Raw genomic sequence first — 22,913 nt, forward strand, 5'->3', positions numbered from 1 at the left:
AGGTTTAGGTTTGATTTTACAAAGACATCAGACCCATAAACAGAGTATTTGTATGTAGATCTTCACCAACAGCTTCCTGTTCATTTTACACCAAAGACAGACACATAATTGGCTTTTAAACCGTTGGTTGTTATGAAAAAATAACCCTGACTTATAATAATATATTTAACTTACCCAGCAGACACAGTAAGGGTGTTTTCATCGTCATCTTGAAACAATCCTTTAAACCTGCAATGGATTGGTTTCCTCTGTAATGAGCCTTTTATCTTTGTCTGTAAACACCTCTGTTTTGTGGTTTCCTCTACTCTGGCACCTATGCACATCCATGTCTGTCTAGCTTCACATGGGGTACATAAAGCAGAGAGATTCCAACATAAAAGCGTTAATACAATACCAACAGATACTTTGCCTGGAAAGATGCATACACTGATTAGAAAGTAATTAGTGGATTTGTGTGTCCATCATGGTCAGCAGGCCAGAGTTAATCCAGAACCAGCACATGAACACATGGATTGAAGGTTGCAAAACTCAGACTGTGTGCGTGAGAGTTGGGTAGCTAGGAGGAAGTGGCTCAGTTTTGATTAAGCAGGTCTCTGCAGTATTTTCTGCTGCAACAGAGGCTGTGGTTGGAAACCTGCTTCTGCAGTGGCAGCTGTTTCTGTACAAATTTGATTTTCTGTTTGGTTCTTTGTTGTTTTATTTTTGCTCTCCCCCTTCATGTGCTTTTAGTGTGGCTATAGCTGCTCCTAATGTAGAAATATTTTAAATAATTTTTTTGCCTCACAATGATAATTTCTGACAGTAAGTCTCTCGATTTTCACTCTTTTTTCTCTTTCTTTAAGAAAACAAAGGAAATGATAATACAGCCTCAGCTGTTCTGATGAACACTGAGTTTGACCAACATCAGCTGGCGCCTCAGTTCAGACCAGAACTGGACTGATCTGCAGGGACCATTAACTTTCTAGACCAACTTTACATGAAAGTGGAGGACAAGCAGCTTCTGACTGATGCTCAGCTGCTGCAGGTCTGTCTGGGTGATAAACAGTAAGTGGCGCTGTAACATTGTTTGTCTCAGAAAAAAAGAAGTAACAACCAGACTTATTTACTTTTTAAGGGCTGGGCTTCATACGGATATCCTCAATCACAGCACCCAGCTCCTCTTCCTTGGCCTTTCATGAAGTCAACAGAAAGAACTCTATTGTGGGGAGGAAAAGAGCTTCGGTCTGCTGTTGTGATTGAGCTCCTTGTCTTAGTCAAGGCCCCCCAGCTCACCAGAGGCCCCGGCCCGGGCCAAACACCCGGGCGTACACCGGCCCAGACTCCAAGACGACCAAGTCGGATCCACTAGGTGCCGCACTCCAAGATTAATATGATCCAGCAAAAGATCTCTATACTCATTGATACTGAGATTTTCCTTACTTTTCCAATTCATGAGGATAGTTTTCTTTGCGATGCATAAGGCAGTGAAAACCCTGCAAACTACTGTTTCATCCGGAGAGCTTTCCTCTAAGTTACCCAGCAAGCAAACTGATCGGGAAAGTGAAATTTTACAACTTAGGCACTTTGATAAGTCCTTACATATCTGTAACTAAAACCTCTGAACAGGTGTGCATAACCATAACGCATGAATATAATTATCAGGATGATTGCCAGTGCACTGTGGACAGATATTAGATTGTGCAAAACCCATCTTGAACCATCTGTGTCCTGTATAGTGTACTCTGTGAAGGATTTTGTATTGTATTAGTTGTAAGTTGGTGTTTCTAGTCATTTTGAAAGTTCTTAGACATATCTGAGCCCAGATGTTTTGTTCAAAGCTGACTGATAAATCCTCCTCCCATTTCATAGTAGTAAAATATATTGAGTCATCTAGCTTAGTCAGTGTCCTGTTTGATTTAGACAGCAGTTTTATGTTGATTCAGCCATACCAGGGGCACGACGGTCGGAAACTTCTTCCAGCATGGGGTGGATAGGAAGTCAACAGGAGTAGCTCTACTCAGCCATACCAGGGGTGCAGACACTTATTCTCTGAAGCAAAGAGAGCCTCAGCCATTGTTTGACAGAGCTCCAGCAGGGGGGGCATAATTCCAGCTTTCTTACCCAGCGAGAGGCACTCTTCCTGGGGAGAGGTCTCTGACTGAGACCCCCCCCCCCAGCCTGGAATTGGGAGATTGAAAGTTTTTTTTCCAATTTCACAATAGGAGTCTGGAAGGTATATTTGCAAACAGTTAAAATAATAAATTTAACAATGTATTATAAAAAGTGGCATTTTTTTAGGTGCAAAATGTACATATCGCTGTAGCTGACGTACATATAAAGTGTACATATCGCTGTAGCTGACGTACATATAAAATGTACATATCACGGTACGTGACGTACATATAAAGTGTACATATCGCTCTAGCTGACGTACATATAAATTGTACATATTGCGGTAGCTGACGTACATATAAAAGTCTGGAAGCTATATTTGCAAACGGTTTTAATAATAATTTTAACAATATATTATAAAAAGTGGCACTTTTTTGAGGACCTATCGTAAGGAGGGTGGGAACTATGGTATGCTGGCTTGTGCCTATGGTAAGGCAGGTGGGACCTATGGTATGGTGGCTGGTGCCTATGGTATAGTGGCTGGTTTCTTTGGTAAGGCAGACTTCCAGAAGGGGGGCTCCAGTCAAGCACTCTGACCCAGCAAGAGGCACTTTCTTGGGGGAGAGGTCTCTGACTGAGACCCTCCCAGCCTGGAGGTGGGAGATTGAAAGTTATTTTTCTAATTTCACATTAGGAGTCTGGAAGCTATATTTGCAAACGGTTTTAATAATAATTTTATCATTATATTATAATAAGTGGCATTTTTTCTGAGGTAAAAAATGTTAATATCACTGTAGGTGACGTACATATAAAGTGTACATATCGCTGTAGCTGACATACATATAAAGTGTACATATCACGGTAGCTGACGTACATATAAAATTTAAATATCGCGGTAGGTGACGTACATATAAAATGTACATATCGCGGTAGGTGATGTACATATAAAGTGTACATATCGCTGTAGCTGACATACAAATAAAGTGTACATATCGCGGTAGCTGACGTACATATAAAATTTAAATATCGCGGTAGGTGACGTACATATAAAGTGTACATATCGCGGTAGGTGATGTACATATAAAGTGTACATATCGCGGTAGGTGACGTACATATAAAGTGTACATATCGCGGTAGCTGAAGTACATATAAAATGTACATATCACGGTAGCTGACATACATATAAAATGTACAGATCACGGTAGGTGACGTACATATAAAGTGTACATATCGCTGTAGCTGACGTACATATAAAGTGTACATATCGCTGTAGCTGACGTACATATAAAATGTACATATCACGGTACGTGACGTACATATAAAGTGTACATATCGCTCTAGCTGACGTACATATAAATTGTACATATTGCGGTAGCTGACGTACATATAAAAGTCTGGAAGCTATATTTGCAAACGGTTTTAATAATAATTTTAACAATATATTATAAAAAGTGGCACTTTTTTGAGGACCTATCGTAAGGAGGGTGGGAACTATGGTATGCTGGCTTGTGCCTATGGTAAGGCAGGTGGGACCTATGGTATGGTGGCTGGTGCCTATGGTATAGTGGCTGGTTTCTTTGGTAAGGCAGACTTCCAGAAGGGGGGCTCCAGTCAAGCACTCTGACCCAGCAAGAGGCACTTTCTTGGGGGAGAGGTCTCTGACTGAGACCCTCCCAGCCTGGAGGTGGGAGATTGAAAGTTATTTTTCTAATTTCACATTAGGAGTCTGGAAGCTATATTTGCAAACGGTTTTAATAATAATTTTATCATTATATTATAATAAGTGGCATTTTTTCTGAGGTAAAAAATGTTAATATCACGGTAGGTGACGTACATATAAAGTGTACATATCGCTGTAGCTGACGTACATATAAAGTGTACATATCGCTGTAGCTGACGTACATATAAAATGTACATATCACGGTACGTGACGTACATATAAAGTGTACATATCGCTCTAGCTGACGTACATATAAAATGTACATATTGCGGTAGCTGACGTACATATAAAAGTCTGGAAGCTATATTTGCAAACGGTTTTAATAATAATTTTAACAATATATTATAAAAAGTGGCACTTTTTTGAGGACCTATCGTAAGGAGGGTGGGAACTATGGTATGGTGGCTTGTGCCTATGGTAAGGCAGGTGGGACCTATGGTATGGTGGCTGGTGCCTATGGTATAGTGGCTGGTTTCTATGGTAAGGCAGACTTCCAGAAGGGGGGCTCCAGTCAAGCACTCTGACCCAGCAAGAGGCACTTTCTTGGGGGAGAGGTCTCTGACTGAGACCCTCCCAGCCTGGAGGTGGGAGATTGAAAGTTATTTTTCTAATTTCACATTAGGAGTCTGGAAGCTATATTTGCAAACGGTTTTAATAATAATTTTATCATTATATTATAATAAGTGGCATTTTTTCTGAGGTAAAAAATGTTAATATCACTGTAGGTGACGTACATATAAAGTGTACATATCACAGTAGGTGACATACATATAAAGTGTACATATCGTGGTAGGTGACGTACATATAAAGTGTACATATCGCGGTAGCTGACGTACATATAAAATGTACATATCGCGGTAGGTGACGTACATATAAGTGTACATATCGCTGTAGCTGACATACAAATAAAGTGTACATATCGCGGTAGCGGACGTACATATAAAATTTAAATATCGCGGTAGGTGACGTACATATAAAGTGTACATATCGCGGTAGGTGATGTACATATAAAGTGTACATATTGCGGTAGGTGACGTACATATAAAGTGTACATATTGCGGTAGCTGAAGTACATATAAAATGTACATATCACGGTAGCTGACGTACATATAAAGTCTACATATCGCTGTAGCTGACGTACATATAAAGTGTACATATCACTCTAGCTGACATACATATAAAATGTACATATCACGGTAGGTGATGTACATATAAAGTGTACATATCGCTGTAGCTGACGTACATATAAAGTGTACATATCGCTGTAGCTGACGTACATATAAAATGTACATATCACGGTACGTGATGTACATATAAAGTGTACATATCGCTCTAGCTGACGTACATATAAAATGTACATATTGCGGTAGCTGACGTACATATAAAAGTCTGGAAGCTATATTTGCAAACGGTTTTAATAATAATTTTAACATTATATTATAAAAAGTGGCATTTTTTTGAGGACCTATAGTAAGGAGGGTGGGAACTATGGTATGCTGGCTTGTGCCTATGGTAAGGCAGGTGGGACCTATGGTATGGTGGCTGGTGCCTATGGTATAGTGGCTGGTGCCTATGGTAAGGCAGACTTCCAGAAGGGGGGCTCCAGTCAAGCACTCTGACCCAGCAATTTTATCATTATATTTTAATAAGTGGCATTTTTTCTGAGGTGAAAAATGTACCTATCACTCTAGGTGACGTACATATAAAGTGTACATATTGCAGTAGGAGATGTACATATAAAGTGGACATATCGCGGTAGCTGACGTACATATAAAGTGTACATATCGCGGTAGCTGACGTACATATAAAGTGTACATATCGTGGTAGCTGACGTACATATAAAAGTCTGGAAGCTATATTTGCAAACGGTTTTAATAATAATTTTATCATTATATTATAATAAGTGGCATTTTTTCTGAGGTGAAAAATGTACATATCACTGTAGGTGACGTACATATAAAGTGTACATATCGCGGTAGCTGACGTACATATAAAAGTCTGGAAGCTATATTTGCAAACGGTTTTAATAATAATTTTAACATTATATTATAAAAAGTGGCATTTTTTTGCGGACCTATCGTAAGGAGCGTGGGAACTATGGTATGGTGGCTGGTGCCTATGGTAAGGCAGGCGGGACCTATGGTATGGTGGCTGGTGCCTATGGTAATTCAGAATTCCGGAAGGGGGGCTCCAGTCAAGCACTCTGACCCAGCAAGAGGGACTTTCTTGGGGGAGAGGTCTCTGACTGAGACCCTCCCAGCCTGGAGATGGGAGATTGAAAGTTATTTTTCTAATTTCACATTATGAGTCTGGAAGCTATATTTGCAAATGGTTTTAATAATAATTTTAACATTACATTATAATAAGTCGCATTTTTTCTGAGGTGAAAAATGTACATATCACTGTAGGTGACATACTATAAAGTGTACATATTGCAGTAGGAGATGTACATATAAAGTGTACATATAAATGTTGTAGACAGCAGCAGACTATAGCAGCAGTTCTTGAAGGTGACCTTGTAGTGCAGCTCTGCAGCTTGTCATGTTGCTTAAAGTGACTAAACAGCTTGATGGTAGAAATCTTTCTCCACCTTTAACAGGATCCTGAGGAAAGTTCTGGAGGATTGTTGCTGTTCTGCTCCAGAACAGCAACAATCCTCTGATCCAGAAGCTGTTCTCTGAAAGCCAGGAGTCTATCTTGGTGCTGGCCAGGAGCAGATCACATGATGCTGCTCTACATATCTGATATCTGACTACTGGGGACTGAAATAGACTTTATTCTGCATTGATTTCAGCATCTTTACCTGAAATCAGCTGATTGGTAAATGACTGGAATGACATGGAGACTGATTTTAAACAGAGTCACTGCCAGCCCTAATTTATCTTCTGATTCTCCACATTTGTTTCTATGTCTTCAATAATAAATAAATGTCTTAGAGCACATCAGTAGAACTGTAATAATAGATGATTTTAGCAGCAGCAAAGCAGCATCTGATGCTTCTTGAACTAAATCAAAGCAGCTGGATGACGTTCTACATTTCTGTTGGGCTTTCTGGAAGAAAACTGTCAAATTGTTCAGTTCTAGGATGGTTCTGTCAGAAATGAAAACCAGGATTCATTGAAGTCTTTCTGTCCATCTCCATCATCTAACATCTGATCTGTTTCTCTCTTCCATCAACAACCAGGAAGCTGCAGGAGCTTCTGATCCACAGACAGACTCACCTGGTTTAACTATCAGGTTAATGATGCAGATGGGCTCAGTGTCCAGATGAGATCTCTTCCTGTGATTATTTCCTCTCTGAACGACTCGACACTCATAGCTTCCTGTATCATCAGTTGTCACGTCCTTCAGAACCAAAGACACGTCTCTATTCTTCACGTCCAGCAGATCCACCTGGTTCCTAAAGGATGGAGACTGACCCTCTGGATCAAACTGATTGTCCCTGTACACAAGAACATAATGATCTGACTCCAGATCAGTTCTCCTCCACTCTACAACTATAACATCTTTGTTCTCAGCTGCTCTACATGTCAGAGTGACATTGTCTCCTGGTTCTGCTGTGATGTTTCTCTGACCTGCAGGAGAGAAAACAACACAGAGCAGAGAAGTTAGAGAGGAGCTCTGATTATTCACAATAACTGTTCATTTAATGTCTAACACATTTACTATATGTATAGATGGCTGCATGAAGGTTTTCTGTGTCTGTCAGCGTAGTGTTCAGAGCATGGAGGCGCTTCCAAGAGACAGGCGGTACATCAGGAGACGTGGATGAGGCCGTAGGACAAGCGTGTCAAACTAATTTCTATATGGGGCCACTTTGGCATCATGAAATTATTAAAAGGGCCGATTGCTCCTGTATAGATGATGCTTTCGATTTGATCATTTAATTTTAGTTCACATTGAAACATGAAAAAATGCACAGTAACATAAAAGTAGCACATTAGGCCCTATTTATCTGTAAAAAAGTTGATATTGGTGTGAGTTACAGTTTAAAATCATCATTCTGCATCACTTCTCTTTCTGGACATTTCTGGGTTGTTTTCATGTGTTGTGGGAAAACTGCCATCTAGTGGCAGGATGCTCTTATTGCACAGTTAAAAAAATCAACATTCTCTACAGGAGGCTCAGTTTTAGCCACTTTATACACTTTAAAAGGATATATGCCTCTAATTTATGACATGATATTACTCTTGAGTTTGACACGTGTGCCGTAGGAGGACAACAAGCCTGCAGCAGGACATCTACCTCCACCTTTGAGCAAGGAGGAAGAGGAGGGGCACTGGCAGAGCCCTGCAGGATGACCTCCAGTAGCCACAAATGTGCATGTGTCTGCTCAAAGGATCAGAAACAGACTCCATGAGAGTATGAAGACCTGATGTCCACAGATGGGGGTTCTGCTTACAGCCCAACACGGTGCAGGATGTTTACCAGAGAACACCAAGATTAAATTCTCCACTGATGCCCTGAGGTCTTCACAGATGAAAGCAGGTTCACACTGAGCGCATGAGACAGACGTGACAGAGTCTGGAGACGCCGTGGAGAACGCTCTGCTGCTGCAACATCCTCCAGCAGGACCAGTTTGGCAGTTGTTCAGTCATGGCGTGTGTGGGGGGCATTTCCTTGGGAGCCTACAACCTCCATGTGCTGCCAGAGGTATTCTGACTGCCATCAGGTGCAGAGATGAGATCCTCAGACTCATTGTGAGACCATCTGCTGGTGAGGTTGGTCCTGGTTCCTCCTAATGCAGACACGGTAGACCTCATGGAGTGTGTCAGCAGTTCCTTCCAGATGAAGACATTGATGCTATGGACCGGCCTCCTGTTCCCCAGACCTGAATCCAGCTGAGCAATTCTGGGACATCATGTCTCCATCCACCAATGCCACAGACTGTCCAGGTGAATGTTAGTCCAGGTCTGGGAGGAGATCCTTAGGAGACCATCCTCCGCCTCATCAGGAGTTGTAGGGAGGTCCTACAGGCAGGTGGAGGCCACACACGCTGCTGAGCCTCATTCTGACTTGTCTTGAGGAATATTCACTGACGTTTAATCACCCTGTCATTTTATTTTCCACTTTTATATTGAGTATGAATCAATATCCAGATCTCCATGGTGTAATAATGTAGATTTACATTGATATTTGTTTTGTTATTTCCTTCTGTATCAGTTCCACTGTGTTAATAATAAAGTTATTCAATGAGAATATTTTATTAATTGAGATGTAGGATGTGTTATTTTAGTGTTACCTTTAATTTTGTGAGCCATGTATTTAATAAAATAACTACCAGTCTGTCAGGTGTTGTCCAGTGAATATCAGCCCAATTTAGCTTTGATATCAGGGCAAAAGGTTCCAGTTTGCTGACGTATTTGTCCGTTTTGGTCAGTAAAACATACATTGCAGTGACTTTTATTTTACAGTTTTACTTGCTTTATATCAGACTCTGTGGATGAAGAAGTTCTAGTTACTGCAGGACATTTCATACCAACCAGGTGTTGGTTTTTACCAAGGAGACATTTTCCATCAGATATTTTCTACTCCTTGTCTGCTGTAATGGAACAATAAATCTCATTCAGCTGCAGAGGAGACTCAGAGTTACAGGGTTTAAGGGTCCTGATCTCCCCTAGTTTGTAAGATTGCACCGTTTCAAGCATGAGAATAGAACCAAAACAGAACCATTTATCACAACATGGACCCGGTTCTGAAGTCCTCACCAAGACTAAGAACGTAGAGAACATGGACCCGGTTCTGAAGTCCTCACTAAGACTAAAAACATAGAGAACATGGACCCAGTTCTAAAGTCCTTCCTCTGGCTCCCTGTATCTCAGAGAATAGACTTTAAAATCCTTCTGTTAGTCTATAAATCCCTGAATGGCTTAGCACCTAAATATATCACAGACTTGTTATCAGTGTATCAACCCTCCAGACCAATCAGGTCTTCTGGCTCCAGCCTGCTCTGCAGAACCAGAACCTGGAGAAGCAGCATTTAGTTCCTATGCTCCACTGATCTGGAACAAACTCCCAGAAAACTGTAAAAGTGCTGAAAGCCTGAGTTAAACACATTTGTTTAGGATTGCATTTGACTGCTACAGTTAAACTGTTCTACTGAAACATCATTAGTTTAAATATGTAGTCCAACTAGTTTTAATATTTGCTTTTAGTTTCTATTTTCATGTTTTATTTTTTTCTATTATTTCCTACATTTTATTCCAACAGTTTTTTTACTATTGTTTATTCTGTTTTTATTTTAATGGGGAGTTTTTCTTCCCACTGTCGCTTCATGCTTGCTCAGTATGAGGGATTGCTGCAAAGCCAATGACAATGCAGACGACTCTCTCTGTAGCTCTACGCTTCTCCAGGAGTGAATGCTGCTTGTCTGGACTTTGAAGCAATCGACTGGTTTTCTTATATAGGACATTGTTTTACTAATCTGTATAATCTGATTGATTTTGACTTTGTAAAGTGCCTTGAGATGACATGTTTCATGAGTTGGAATTATAAATAAATAAAATTGAATTGAATTGAATTGAATATAGAGAAAAATATATTTTTTGCTAAAAAAATACTTTTGCCAATACTTTAAGGAGCAGATGATATTTTAAATTCTCCAACTTTTTCGTCACCATAATTAATAAAAATAAACTGATTCATCATAAACGAACAACATGGTTCCAGAATAGGTTTTATCAGATTGGATTGAGGAAAGGATGAAATAGTGAAATATAGGAATAAATTAGGGGGAAGAATCAGCAATAGATCAATTAAGAATTTTTTACAGAAAGGGAAATATTTTAAATCACAACATCTCACATCAAAATATTATCCTTTGTTATCATCTAAGATCAAACTCACCAGCAAAAACATTGAAGGTGAAAACTAGCAGAGGCAACACGAGAGATGCAGTTAGAACAGCAGCCATTTGCTTCTTCAGCTGCTTGAATAGTTTAATGCTGAGTTTAAATTGTTTGTTTAGCCAAAGGTGTTTCTAGTCGAGAGAAGTCGACGGTTAAATCGAGGCCTTGTTAGCTGCACTAGCATCCGGAAAAAGGAGGAGCGTCAGACTGACATAGTAGAAAAAATTATACCATCGGTTTCAGGCCCAACAGAGTAAAGAATGTTTAAATCAACCAACAAACTGGTGTCTGACCCAAAGTTTACCTTCTTTAAAAGTTATCAGAGATCTTTAGTCTTTAACTAGAACGTAAAGACGGTCAACGCCCGGATATCAGAGGCCAGAGCGCTTGCGTCTGTGGCCTTCATGTAAATAACGTGAGTCTGGAGAAACAAGCCTGAACTCCAGAAATATAACTGAGTTTGTTTCCTGAGTAAAGACGGTTTTCTTCATCTGTAATAAACTCATCAGCAGTAGCAGGTTTAATCTGAAGCATTTTCTCCAGGTAAACAACAAATCGGCTTCAAACTCTGACAAAAACGTCAGAGTGAAGCTGATTTACATCTTAAATGAAGCCCAGAGCAGCAGACAGGGAGTTACAGACATTAAACCAGGTAAACTGTTCAGAGTCTGAGTTATATTTATGATAAATACAGTCAGGGCCAACATTTTTCATACCCCTCCTCATCATCACCTTAACCTTGAGTTCAGGTGTTTTTATCAGTTTAACGTCAGGATTCTGGTGGAGCCGCCCTGAAATGTTCAGTTAATTCCCAGAAGAAACATTTTGGTAAAAATACAACTTTAACCTAAATCTAATAGAATGTATGATGATTTTTGGCCTAACCACAGCTGCCTCAGGGTTAAATGAGAAAGGAAACTAAAATTTAGTTGCTGAATTCCGAACTTGGATTTTAAAATGTAGAGATTTAATCACTTTGATCATCGACTAAATGTAAAATTAACCTACTTTTGCTTCCTGTTTTATCGTAAAATAGTAAAAGACACCAACCTCTGTCAGAAGAAGCTCCCAGCAGTCAGTGACTGAGTGTTGAACCATCAACTGATCAGCTGCCTTGGTTGCCTCATATAAAACCAGTTTTCCTTCCATGGGACTGGTTGTTGTATTCAGATCCCAACAGGTCCTGTCCTGAAAGCTTTTCATATTGTTTTAATATGAAGAGCTTTCCTCCTGTCAGTCCCCTGAGTAACAACAGCTTCTTGGTAGAAGATAAACAGGTTGAGGCCTCAGATCTTCAGCCTCCCAGGTTGAACCTTCAGTCAGAGCTCCAGGTCTTCTCCTCTTTAGCTAAACTTCTCTGTCCTGGATCTTGACTGAAGCCTTCTGTGAGAAACAAATCTCCCAATTCCTCTTGCATGACTCCTAATCCCCCTTTTAGTCCCTTTACATAACTGGTTCTAAATAAACTTCTTATTGGTTGACTAATCCATCCTGTTTCTGGACTCATTTCTATATTTCATTTTATTTAGCTGACTGCTAAAAAACTTTAGCATTACAGCAATTGTTTCTAAATTCCTTTTGACTCTCAACTGCTGCAGTCCAGGGGTCTAATTTCTAAGGCTTGTGTGAGCACAAAATGAGGCCTGAAATCACTTTCCACGTAAAAGTTTGGAATGTGCAATCAAAATGATTGGAGGAAATAAGAGGGATGCGGTATGCCGCTGTAGACTCAGGGCTTTGGACTCTGCTATAACCTACTAGAAACACTGGCTACAACCCAGGTGAGTCGAAATCTGAGACCACGGAGGGTGTAAGGGTACCTGTTTTAAATTACATTGTTTTAGTCTATATTGTCTTATTTGTTATTTGTCTTCAACTAACTTTCTTTCTGAATAAAATTTATATAATTATAACTATTATTAGTAATCAGTTAATTATTCCATCCTGGGTCCCCTCCTCTTCAATAAAAAACAAATGTTGGCCAAAAAGTACAAGGAGGAATGGGAACGAGTGAAAAAGGAATGACAGCAGGCTGTGGCAGTGAGTATAACCGCTGACATGTGGACATCTGTAAACATGGAGGCTTACTTGGCTCTTACCTGTCACTACATTAATGAAAACTTTCCACAAAGTTGCACTGCTGACAATAATTTGTTTGTTGTTTGTAAATCATGTACTAAAATGCCAATTTGTACTTTTTAGACAACGTTTTGGCAACATGTTGACACCGAAGTGGGCAGGCAGACCAAAAGTCCACAGCTGAAGGCATCCAGGAGGTGCAGAGATCCTTGGCAGAGGGCAATATTGCTAGGTCCCAGGATCCTATTATATACTGGAAAAAACAAAAGACAATCTATCCAAACCTTTTCCGCCTTTCATTACAGTTTCTCTACACTCCAGCCTCATCTGTGCCGTGTGAGCAGCAAACAAAAATCAATTTCAAAACGTGGGAATAACTAAAAAAAAGTCCACAAGCATCCTCATTCACAACATGTTTACATATAGGTTATTAAGTTGTGATACAGGTTCACATTATTTGTCTGTATCTAAAACATCAATTATATTTTAAATTTAAATGAAAATATGCAACATAAAATGACTTAAATTATGTTATTCTGTATACTAGGTCATCAAATCAGTGTCAATTAACTCTTTCAACTAGGTTGCTTGTAGGGATTTTTAAAGTCCAGCAGGTGTCAGTATTCAGTGACACAGTATCAGTACAGCGTGGCAACGTGTTGAAGTCGGACTAATCAAATTGCACAATAAAGAAGCTGATGGTCCATGGGACGGCTTTTTTTCTACCAAATGTGTGACACATATCCATGGCCAGTTTCATAGACATGAAAGCAAAAAGAGCGATTTGATCTGACTTTGGCTCAGATAAACAAGCAACCACAAAATACGAATCCATAATCATTAACGATGCTGGGCATGGGAGGGGTTGGAATAAGGGGGGACACAGCCATTTTCAGAAGGGTCTTAAGATCCCCCATGACACCTGTTGCCATTAAACACAAACATTATTTAACACAAAGGCTTAAACCTTTGCCTTAAATAATGCATGTGTTGTTGCTGGCCTGGGCATTCCCAGCTCTAGCCTCAAATGTTTCTCATCAAGATCTGTTTTTCACTTGAGAAAGGTGAAATTTCAATTAACTGAGCAACCCTATGATATTAAAGAATAAAGGAGTTTTGTAATGTCTCGGTTTCAGCGATTGCAATAAAGACACTACATAATAACAAGTCAGAGGGGAGTAGTACAGAAGCAGGGACTCGTCCCTACTGCTATGTGGGACACCTGGGCATTGGAAAACCACCTTCATCACTGCGCTTATTTTCAGTTCTTTTTTTTTTTTAAAGTTAAACACATGGTGCAGACGTGTCATTACCAGGCTTATTCGTTCACATGATTTCTTTGGGAAAAAGAATGATTAATTGAGATTTTATAGTTCACCAACATGGAATCAAAGCCAAAGAGCTCTGATCTCTGAAGTAACAAAGAAATGCCAAATGGACTCCGCATAGCAGCCATGAGACGACCAAACCTCACTTTCAACGCCATATCCTGGCATATATGTTTTCAAGGACTTTTTTAGATGGTAAGTTTGACTGAAAGCTTGTTGTGCTGTTTTTTAGCAGCCTGCTAGTGCTTCAACAATTTGCCTCTGGGATTATTAAAGTATTTCTGATTCTGTTTCTGATTCTAGCCGAGTTAGCTGAGGAACAGCAAGACATGGCCATTTTGACACATACACACCACTTTGAGAAGCTGGGAGCTTGTTAAGAACCATTTGGTTCTAGGGAACTCATCTGACACTTCACATTTCCTGCTTAACCTCCCTCAGTGCAGCTAAAATTGGATTATGGAACATAGCCAGACTGTAATTCAGGGTTTTGATTGTCCACACCAGTTTCCTCACTCCGATCCAGAGAGCATAGCATCCAAAACCTTCTGGCCTGTGATCTACATTTTATGGTATTCAGCAACATCTGTTCCCCACACTAATTCATGTGGGGCATCCAGACCACTCTCTAATCTGTGATCAGTTTTCACTGCACTTTTTGATACAGCACAATGGTCAGTTAACAGAGGACCGGGGCATACCTGCCATACAAACACAACAATTTGTTCTGTTTTGTCACCTGCTATGTATTTAGCATCTCTATACCATAAAGTCAGACCATACGAGGTCTTGTACTTCAATTTTTATTTTACTTGCCACTTTAGCGTCGGACTAAGTGACCATTGGTTCCCTAGGTTTGCCAGTCATCCACAGCCAAGCTATAAATATTAACAACAACAATAATGGTAACATCTATTGAACATCTGCGCAATTCACGCTGCTGTAGTTGTCCATATTTTCTGTGTTGTTGTTCCTCAGTGGGCAGTGGCATCTTCATAATTGCAACACTGCAGCCAAGTATCTCTGTATACCTGTCAATGACTTTACCATCTTTACCATCGTCACCAGTTTTAAAACAACTGCCCCCTTTTGGTTTCCAGCCAAAGCCTCCCTTTTACACCGGGCATTACCCTGCGGGTTGGAGAGATCAACAGGTAGCCATTTGCAGTGCGTCAGATGGATCAATGTGAAATTTCAGCCACTTTAACTGGTGTTGAGGTGGTCAGCAGCACCTGGTAAGGCCCCTATCACTTAGGGTCATGCCAGTGTTTCTTTTTAATGACCTTCAGTAAATAAAATCAAATTTATTTGTATAGCACATTTAAAAACAACTGCCTTTAGCCATAGTGCCACATGCCATAGATACACTGTAGGGTTGTGTCCTCCACTGGGGGGATGTGGTGGAGTGTGTGGACAGCATTAGGTGCTTGGACATCCACATCTCCTCTGACCTCTTGTCATCTCTGAACACCTTCCACCTGGTGGAGAAGGCCCAACAAATGCTCCTTTTCCTCAGGAAATTGAAACAGACTGGCCTTTTCACTAAGCTGCTAAAAACTTTTACAGAGCTACAATAGAACATAATTTTAAACAAAAGTTATGTTTTGATTTAAAAAGCATTTTCAGCCCTAGCAAACAGTGGTGGAATATTACCTCTGACTGCTGACTGGAGCAAGGCTGCAATAGGCTGTGTGTGTATCCTGGGAATGCTGCAAATTCCCTGGTTTGAATCCCACAGACTGCTACCATGTCCCTGAGCAAGAACCTTAGCCCCAGAAGGTTCACTTAGGGAGCCCTCTGCTCCCTAAGAGATTAATCTCTGGGATGGACGGATGGCACATGTTTTACCTCCATGCTTCCAGTATGCTCATTGGTTTGCTCATGAGCATAGAGGCAGCTTATCAAGTTCTCCAGGAATATGCTGACTGCCCATTCAAGTGATTTAGAGGTGCTGAAACAGGCAAACATGTAAAACATGCTGGACTCGGGTCTTGGAGACTGACTTTGAGCATCACTGTACTGGACAGTGTTTCTAGATGCTGTAGCTCTGTTATTCCTCCACCAGATGTCCCCATTATCCTGTACCTTTAATAACATTGCTTCTTTACTTCTATAGTTTAGCTTTTCTTGAATAAAAGTACTGAGGTAGTATTTATCCACTTTGGGATGTCTTGAGGATTGAATTGTTTATTTGTAACCACTGTCAATATTTGATAGACAGGTTTTTTGAGGGGAGGGGGTAAGTCATTATCACTTTTTCTAACTAAAACAGAAAAATATAAATTTTTGTTTGGAACATTTTAGTTTATGACTTGTTCCACAACCTTTTCTTTATTGTTATTTTTGTGATTTTTTATGTATTTTAATAGAATTATAATTAGGCGTCTGCCATAGCATTTGCATGGGCAGTGCCTATTACAATGCACCTAATAAGGGTTTTCACCGTTAATACAGCCCGAACCGTAGGGTCTACCCCCACAAAGTATATATCAAAACGTGCGTCTCGATGACGTGAAGTGTGCTATTTGTACTTCACGCCACTTCCACTTACCATGGGGACGTAAATAGCGCAAAACCATGCCAAAAAGTCCCATACAATATTTCCAGCAAAAACCCATAGCTTGTCTTGTTCCCCTATCCATTATGAAATAAACGAAGAAAAAATTACGTCTATAGCATTTACGGTTCCGGAGAAACGAAGTGCTGTTCGCCGCCATCTCTCACCCTATGCTCTTCAATGGCAGGTATACAGTTATCATCCGCCAAATGCAAGTATATGGCTGGGGTTTGGTCCACTGGTTAAGTTGTAGGACTGGCACTTGTAGGATCAAAACTTGGTGTGGCAGGTTAAAGATATTACATTTTTACCCCCATAGTATACATGTCAAAAAGTGCCTCTTCATCCAGTCAGGTGCTCTTTTTGTATAAGCTGCCATTTTGAGTTACCATGGCGACGTAATAAACAACAACCATGCAAAATCGTATTATCTCCCTTTTTGAGGCAGTTCCCAGTACAGGATTTGGACCAAACTGACAGAGTACCATCACCCGCTGATACTGGAAACAACCATGTTAGCGGCTAACGCTTAGCATGTTGCTAAGCAGAAGTAACTCGAGGAAGGTCGTACAAACTTCTGCTTGACAGAGTCCGTACTTCCTTTACAGCGAAAGCTCCACAACAAATCTGGGCCATGTCAGATAAAGCATGTCTATTATATGAGGTGTCAAACATTCATTTTTAACCCCTTCTTGTCATATTTGGAGAAGAACGACTCTGAATATGGGCAACCACGGATACAGTGAGTTTGGTTAAGGAAAAAGGTTTATTGAATAGAGTTCTGGAAATGGTGCCGGGCAGGATCGTCCAGGGTTCTGCTGAGAAAGATTTGGGTAGTGGTAAATTGTTGGTCGAAGAAGATGGAAAGGTGGAGGTTGCTGCATTCACGGGGTTTGAGGTTTGTCTTTGGCTTTGGGAGGGTGGTGTCCTGGGTCCAGGTGCGTGCTGAGACTCCCTCTTTAGTGCTGGAGTGTTGGAGGGTGGACAGGCAGGCGGGCTCCAGGAGGAGAGCAGAGGCTGGCTGGTGATCGGAGAGATCAGAATGTCGAGGAGGGTCCAGGCTTGGAGGTTCGTTTGGCTTGAATGGTGGGAACTAGGAAGGAAGAGACAAAACTTGGGATTAGAGCTGGCTTGGAACAATCACGAGATAGAAGTAGGTCGGTCATGTACCATGCTTGTAGCAAGAAAGAACTGACGCCTTCCACCCTGCAGAGGAGAGTGAGAGAGAGACCAGGCCTGCACCCAGACCAGCAGTATGACACTTTTTGCCTCTGCTACATGCTGCAGAAATGCTTCAAAGACACTAGAATCACACATTCTACTCAGCCCCTCACATGATAAAGGTAATGATGAGTGTCCCTGACCTCCTAGGAGGTCAGGGACACGCTCCATTGACTTAACATGGCACCTTTCCACGGCCACTGTGGGGGCTGTGAAGACCGTGGGAACCTGAAATTCGCACTCTTACTTCCTGTTAGTATGTTTGACAGTATGGTACGCACCATATTTCTTCAGAAATTTTCTAGTATTCGTGATTACGATGTTTATGGTTTTAGGATCAAACTGTTTAATGGATTAAAATTGCTACTCCTCTTGTGGAGTCTTTTGTTTTTCCTGCAATAAAGGAGGTGATCTCCACTGTCATGCACCTGGCGTCAGTCGCCAAGGCCATCCTGCTCAGTAATGACAGTGGAGATGTCAACAGACACGGAGGAACAGCTTTGCAACAAGGTTATGCTGCTGTCCCTTCAGTGTCCAGCAGGATGAGACCTCTACAGCCGACAATGACGTCTCCCTGATGGCCAATGTCCGTTATGTGTGACGTGGTGGAGGACTTGCTTTTCAGGGAATACTTGACCTCAAAGTGGACAACATCTTCTCCTCCCTGACTAAGTTCCTGTGGGAGAGGGACATCCTGGTGATGAACATCATCGCCTTTGCCATGGATGGAGCGCCAGCTAGTCGGGGGGATTCTCCACCCTGCTGAAGCAGCAAGCCCCCAGTGTCTTAACAGTGTCCTGCATACTGGACCATCACAACTTGGTGGCCAAAAAGTGTCCCTGTCACTCCATCAGTCCCTGGACGTTGCGGTCATGGCGATCAACAAAATAAAAGCACATCTGCTTAATGATTGGCTCTTCAGACATCTGTGTGGGGAAAATGATGAGACCTTGAAGCACCTGCTGCTCCACATAGAGGTGTGCTGGCTCTCAAAGGGAAGCCGCTTGGCCAGGGTGTGCAGCTTTTCCATTCAGTCATTGAATTTCTTGACCAGGCTGACGCATCCTTGAAGGACCAGCTGTGGTCCTGTCACTGTAAGGTTTTTTTTTTACCTCTAAAACTTCTTTGGGAAAATGAACGAGGTCAGATTGAAGCTCCAGGGAGACGGAGTGACATTGTCCATTCCAAGGCCTCCATCTGAAGCTTTCTTGGAAAGCTGGAGCTACCAACAAAAACCTCGGGAGTTGACAATTAATTTATTATTTATAATTTTGCAAGAAGAAAGAAAAGTGTGATTGGTCAGAATTGGACATGCAACCTCTGTTGCCTCTTTATTTCCATCTCCTCTCAGTCATGCATAATATCAGTAAATATTCTTCCTCCACCACTTGAAACATATTATTCTCCGTCTCCTCCTGAATAAACATAAAACTGCCATCTCCACTAAGGGGATTCCCTTAGTGCGCCTGACATTTACTGCAATAATTTTGGTGTATAAAGACATAATGTAACCAGAACAAACTTTGTTCTTGTCACCTCAAGAAAGCTAAAAAATTTATGTCTTCTTTCAGCATATGAAAAAGCCTTTGGGCTATGTTTTATCTCTGCTCACATGATAAAATAGTTTATGACTGTGCCACAGTATCATGATTTGTACTGTACCAGCCCAGATGTTGGATGAGCTGACAGATCACCACCTGCTGCTCTACACTAGCCACCTGAAGGCAGTCAAGGCCAACAGGACAATTTGCTTCAGGTCCCTGAAGCAGATGTTCCTGATGGGTGATGCAGTCAGAGCAGGCGGCTGCCACCTGTGAGCCCAAAATCCAGGAGAGCCTCATTGATCTCCAGAATGACGAGGATGCAAAAGCCACATTGTGGACCTCCAGCGTGCAACGTGGGTAACATAAGGTCAACGTTTTCCCCCGCTGTGGGAGAGGATCCGTCTCCTGCTCCTCGCTTTCCCCACATCGTGTTTCATGAAACAAGGATTCACCCAAGCTCTCCACATGCCAACGAAATATTTGAACCGGCTTAACCTGGTTAGCTCTGGCTCACTCAGGGAAAACTGACTTCCCAGGTACAGAGCTCTCACTAAATAAAGTGCTATTAGTCCGGTAAAGTTTTTCTTCTAGTTTAAAATAGTGTTTGTTTTCCCTTAGCGTCTCAGTCATCAGTTATTTTTCAAAGCTTCATTAACCCCAGAGCGCGTTAATTTTTTCCCTCAGCCTCTGATTCTTCAGTTGCTTCCTGATGCCAAGAGCTCAAGAAATGACGCATGAGCGACTTCTGTTTTTAGTGGTTAACAGTTGATCACGTGAAATGTGCATGTTGTATTTCTGAATAAATCATTAAAACTAATTTTCGACAAATTCTGTAGTAGTGGTACCCCCCACCCCCAACCTCCCAAGTTCCTCAGTGTTTAATACAGGGGTTCTAAAACGTTTTGAGGCCAGGGTCTAAAGAGGATTTCTCATGATGAAAGTATTTTAAAGCAGCCTTTTGTACTGTTAAATACATCAGGAGTTATGTATGTTTTTAAAAATATATAGAAATACACAAATTATCAGACATTTGGTGGAGATGAGATCCTCATTCCAGTTACTTCCAGTTACTTGATGTAATTGTTGTTCTACTTCTTAATTTTAGCCGATTTGTGTTTTACCTTACTTGATGAAGTGGACAGAGTTAAATATTTGTCCTTTGTGTTACTCAGTCAGCCTCCATGCTTCCTCAGCAGTGCACACTCTGGCCTGACAACATGCGATTCAAGGTTTCCACACCCGTGGTTCACGGACCCCCGGAGGTCTGGGGACCCCAATTGGAGGCCCGATGGCTTAATAGACCTTAGGTTTAATGTTGTGATATTTTGAATATAACTGTTATATAAATATGAACCACCTCTATTCAGACTTCTCGTATTAAACTACCATTTCACGCACGTCAGAGGTCCAACAAAACTGTATCAGGGACCAGAAAAAACATATTTTCATGTGAACTTTAATTTGTAATTGATTCATCCTCAAAGGCTGTAAGGCCATTCTTTCAGTAGACTGACTTAGTCTGACTTAAATTCTACTTCTTCTCTTTTCAGAATAATCTTCTAAAGAAATTCAAGGGGTCAGGATTAGATTATGACTATAACATTTCCATGATTTCTACCAGTTTCTCCTGTTTAGTGATGTGGAAACATAACCTGTTATATGTTTGAAAAACATTTTGGAGGTAATGTTTAAAATCGCTGCTGTAATTTACTGTAAGATGGCTAGATTTGCTCAGCAGCACATCAAGTTGTTGGGGGAATAAAAACAGCTCCAATCCAATAAAAACAGGGATTCTAAAGTGAAATAATGGCTTCTCTCATCATAAAACTCGATGTCAGTTGAAGTCGTGCAGTCTCAACACACTGTTTGCTACAAGAACACTTAAAGCTTTATTTATTTATTTATTTGTTTATTTTGTAGTGGGAGTTGGGGGGTACGAGGACCATGGAATGGTTAGGGGGCATTTGTTCAAAAAAGGTTAAGAACCCTGGTATAGAGTACCCCTGGTATTCGGTCATCCATTTTATGTGGTATTAAAATCCCTCTGCATGCTGGCAGCAATTCCAGATGGGTCAGTGAAGCAGTGTGAAGTACAGGGGAACTAAATCCATCTGCCAAGAGTCAGGTTAGTAAATTTAGACTGCAGGCTTCACTCGGTGCACCAAGCTGGGTGTCCTTCTGGCGGCTGCTTTGCGGGGCCTGACCCCCCTTGGCTCAGTAGGGGCCCCTGCCCGAGTACAGGGTTTCCCCGGGGCCCATGGCCAGATCCGCTCTGCTGTAGCTGGCTGCTGGCAGAATCCACGGGCTCGTCCCCGCAGCTCCCCAGCATTGTGGCTGTTGGGGGGTTTCCTTGGATGTGGAGGCAGATTTTCTGTGTTGGCCCCTCTTGGGCAGCTTTACTCTGTCGTTTTGGGCATCTGGGGTTTTGGTTCCCCTGTCGTCTGCTTCGATGCTCTGGGTCTTTGGCTCTTCACAACCACTATTGAGAAATTTTCTCATGGATAAACTTTACATACACAAGTTCAGTCTCACAAACACCTACAGGTGCTTAGATCCAGGTACTTAGAGAAAACCCCTATTATTAACTTCAGCTGTCACTTTATACTTATCATGTTGATTAATACTGTATATTCTTCAGTGATGGTATCAAGGCATTTGATGATTATATCTTTAATACTTTATCGTCTGGTCGTGCTGTTCTTTTTACATCTCTCTTTGGAGGTGAAGAAGCAGACTGAGGGTGTTGTATCTGTCATGATTTGTCTTGGATGAACCCAGAACACACACACACACACACACACACACACACACACACACACACACACACACACAGCTGGTTTCCAGAGTTTATTGAAGCAGCAGGAAGTGGATTATGAAAGCCAGAGTCATTTACCAGATGGAGGTTGCAGGGGTACAGGAACTGGCAGAAAGGACCAGGACCAGGACCAGGACCAGGACCAGGACCATGCCAGGCATGATGTTCAGAGGACTGGAGACGAACCGGTGACTATGGACAAACTGAGGTAAGTTCTTATAGAGGTGTGAGCAGGTGGAATGAGTCCAAGGTTGATTGCAGCCTGACAGGTGTTCCTAATCAGGGCTGCACTGGGGAAGGAGCAAGAACTGTTCAGAATGCAGCCTTGAGGCTGCATCATGACAGTATCATTCTCTCCCTTTTTTTCTTCTTTTAACTTTTTTTTCCTTTTTTATCTTCTACCTTCTTTTTGTAGTGTCCATATAACATGAAATATTCCCTGCATAAATCATAATAAAGCTACTTGCATGTATTAATCAAGTGGAGAACAACGGCAAAAGCAGGACAGTTCCGCTTGTGAAAGTAAAATCTGTTGGGCTCTTTTTGGCATACAAAACAAAGCTGCAGGGTATAAACTCTGCTCTGTTACTCGACCTGATTAAGAAACAAAATCACACATAAAACACTTAAAAAAATGTGCTGAGTGCCAGAAGCTTCCTATAATGCAGCTGATTAAATCTGAGCACGTTTAAGCTTAGCTAAATTTGGTT

The 22,913-nt window shown here is 41.3% G+C and overlaps 2 protein-coding genes across 2 annotated transcripts in view; one reads left to right on the forward strand and one right to left on the reverse strand.

Moving 5' to 3' along the window:
• LOC118558149 (coxsackievirus and adenovirus receptor homolog) overlaps positions 1 to 12,011 on the reverse strand; it is a 92,675-nt gene extending 80,664 nt beyond the window's left edge. The window contains exon 1 of the transcript XR_004928173.1: positions 11,710 to 12,011. The gene's annotated coding sequence lies outside the window, so the exon portion shown is untranslated. The remainder of the gene's footprint in view (positions 1 to 11,709) is intronic.
• The window catches only part of LOC118558141, a 122,992-nt gene that overhangs the window by 59,056 nt on the left and 41,023 nt on the right, over positions 1 to 22,913 (forward strand). The window lies entirely within an intron of this gene.

Source organism: Fundulus heteroclitus, unplaced genomic scaffold (genome assembly GCF_011125445.2).
Source record: "Fundulus heteroclitus isolate FHET01 unplaced genomic scaffold, MU-UCD_Fhet_4.1 scaffold_103, whole genome shotgun sequence".
Classification (NCBI taxonomy): Eukaryota; Metazoa; Chordata; class Actinopteri; order Cyprinodontiformes; family Fundulidae; genus Fundulus; species Fundulus heteroclitus.